The sequence below is a fragment of the Elephantulus edwardii genome, unplaced genomic scaffold, assembly GCF_000299155.1.
Source record: "Elephantulus edwardii isolate Elephantulus edwardi_28Jun2011 unplaced genomic scaffold, EleEdw1.0 scaffold00053, whole genome shotgun sequence".
NCBI lineage: Eukaryota > Metazoa > Chordata > Mammalia > Macroscelidea > Macroscelididae > Elephantulus > Elephantulus edwardii.
Window position 1 is genome coordinate 1,248,526 of NW_006399803.1, and position 3,506 is coordinate 1,252,031.

The following is a 3,506-nucleotide window of genomic DNA, read 5'->3' on the forward strand; positions in this document are numbered from 1 at the left end:
GTACGCCAGTTATGTGTCCTGTCTCCATAACTTTTAAAACTCAGCGGCACATAACAACAATAATAGAATTATTGTAGTAAATGGATGTGACCACATTAAACAGCTTGTTCTAATTTGGAAGCAAAGCTTGGGTAAGCATTGTTGTTATGTTGTGTCATGTCACTTGTCACTCATAGCTACCCTAGACACAACAGCTCTGAACTCTTCCCTAACCAGAGCCAATCTCACTTTCTCCCACACACCTACCTTCCTTTTCCCAGTTACTGTAGAAATCCATCTTCTCTAGGATCTGCCTCTCTTGTGATGTCCCTCCATCCTTCCAAGCGTGATGTCCTTCTCCAAGGACCAGTCCCTCCTGGCAACATGCTGAAAGCATGTCAAATAGAGCTTCAAAATCATTGTCTCCAGGGAGCAACTTGGTCTCACCATCTACTGGAAAAACTTTATACTTGATTCTCTTACTGCAACCACTGTGTCAATATACCTCATTTGCGGTTTTCCTCTCTTTCACTAACATTCTACCTTTCCAAACATTCCTTTCCAAGGAATAGCACCTCTCCTAGCAACTTGCTTAAACTATGAGAGACAAAGCTTCACCTTCCTTGTCTCAATGGAGTACTCTGGTTACATTTTCCAAGACATATGTGTTCATCTTATTTGCATTCTGTGAAGTATTCAGCACTTTTCTCAAACACCACAACTCAAAGACATCAATTCTTTTTCCATCATTCTTATTAATTGCCCAAATCTCATATGTATAACAAATAATCTAAATCTTCTAACTGACATCATTGCACTTCAGTGTTTTGGAGATGTACCTGGCAGCAGACTTGTTAATACCAAAATGTCTCCTGGGGAAACAATAGTAGTTGGAAAGTATGGACTTGGTGACAGAAATGAGGATGGACAGCAGATGATTGAATTATGTACATTTAATGATTTATTCATAGCAAATACCTTTTTTAAGAAACACTAAAGATAATTTTACACATGAATCTTACCTGATGAACTACACAAGAATCAGAATGAATAAGTTATAGAAAGAATCCTTTAGAGAAGCTTGATATCAGCAGTCAGAACCAGACAGGGTACTGATTGTAGAACAGAATGCCAATTACTCATGTGTAAGTTAAAATTAATACTGAAAATTAAAAGAAATTCACAATAATAAAAATACGACCTGCAGTCTATAAAACCTGTATTTTAAAAATAATCTTAAGAATAGGTTTGAGGCACTGATACCAATAATTGAAGACCAGAGGAGATATGGGGTGAAATCAAAGACATTACACATGAAGAGAGCAGAAAGATATTACAAAAACAGAGGAGGAGAAATAATATCAAAATAGATTTCAAAAGAATACTACATTAAAGCATCAAGAAGCCAAAACGAAGAGTTGCCAAAGGAAAAGAGCTGAAAAGAAGATTTTAAAAGGTCACTTTGCCTCCAACACTTTATAAGACAAAGAAAAATATTATAGCAAAATGTGCAAAGATCTGGAGTTGGAGAATAAAGCGTGAGGAACTCACTTCGCATTTCTCAGGCAGAAAGAACTAAAGAAAAAATTCAAGCCTCAAGTTGCAACACTGAGAGATTCTCTGATTAACTTACAAGTACCAAAATGAAATGAAGACCTTTCACTACTTCAGTCGTCACCCACACGTTGAGAGGGGGTGTAAAATCCATCAACTGGAAAATCTTTTCCTAACTGTAGCCCGTCTTAATATGTTCTTTAGTCTCAGCTTTGTGTGCACATCATCTTCCTTCCCCATTTCTCCACTCATTAAGAACACCCGCATCAATGTGCACAAAATAGTGCTTGTTCCCAGTAAATTTAAAGGTTTATGAAAACCCAACAAAAAGAAAATCCACAGGGAAAAGAAGACCAAAAGGCTCTATTTCCTTTAATCACACTTCTGACTCCTTTTAGATTCTTTAGCAGATGGGCTTGAGTTTATTTAGGGGATTGTTGAAATCCCTAAAAGATGAGTGCCTTCAGAGTAGACTAAGCCACAAGGAGAGAGCTCAGAGCAAAACAAACGTCTTACTTCCTAGGAACTGAAATGTCAACAGGATAAGCTTAAAAATCAATCTGCTCAGTCACAGAAAGGATCAGAAAAAGTGTAAAGTGATCACAGATGCTCAATTCTGGGAGCAGACTTGGTGTGGAATGAAAGAATAAAGAATACTCCTGAAAACTATCATAATTCAGTTTTTCCCTACATTGAGAAAGCAACTCTTTTTGAAAGGCAATTATTAGAGTGTAGCCCTCATTAAAAGATTGAGAAATTCTTATTTGTCCATTATAGAAGTAAAAGAGTACAATAATGTTAGTTAATAATAATAGACGTTATGTACTGATGACTTCTCATGTGTCAGTCAGTGCTCTGTGATGCTTATGTAAGATGATCTAACTTAATATAACGCTTCATGTGAAGTATGTTTTTCTTCACGTCTTTTAAATAAATGTATTTGCCTTTAGATAGATAATAAATGAAAGTTTGAACTTCAAATTCCATCTGCCATTAATATCAGGATTTTACAGTTACAGTCATAGTTACGCAAGATCAGGAATTTTTTCGGTATAGTTGCCATGTTGGATCATATAATCCTGTGTCATTTAGAGTTGTCCTATACAGTAAATATTATTAAGCATCATCCATGTCTTCTACCAACAGAAATGTTTACAGATTTTGCCAAATGTCTCCTGGGAATAAAAAGCTAGTTAATAGACAATCACAAAAAAATCCAGTTATCAATGCTGGACGGATGAGGAAAAACAGTACTGTAATGAAAAAAGAAAAGGCTTTTGCATTTGATAAACTTGGATTTAAATATAGAGACATATTTTATTTATAGTCTTATTTCAATGATCTTGAGAAAATTATTGATGCCTTGTCTGATTTGATTTTGTCTATAAAATCTATAAAAATCTTTGTCTATAAAAATTGAAAGTTTTAACTTTTCCCAAGATTTTAAGAAATTAAATGTGAACCTGAGTATATGATATAGAGTACAGTAAATTATAGCAATTGACATAAGTGGCACTGAAAAATAATATGCAAGCACTTGTAGCAATCACATGAAAAGAAAGTAACATATAAGAATATATATATATAAACTGATTCTGAAAGTCACAATTTCAAAGATAAATTTCTCATTAGATAATTTTCTTATAAATTAACGAAATTCTGAGTTAGAAATACTGTTATATACAGAACTATTGGTTGAATTTTTCAAGTTGAGAAATGGTCCTGTGACCAAAATTCACTTGAGATTATTGTAATATTGATACTTACACATAATAATGAAAGGTCTAGAAAAACTTGGGGAAAAGGCTTCAAAGAAGACAAAAATTCTCACCAGTGGACCAATTGGTAGCATCCAGATGGATGGGCGGAGAGATTGAAATTGTTCATAGCTTCAGTTTGCTCGGCTCCACGGTCGACACTCTTGGCACCATTAGCCAGGAAATAAAAAAACGTATTGCGATGGGAAAGTCTGC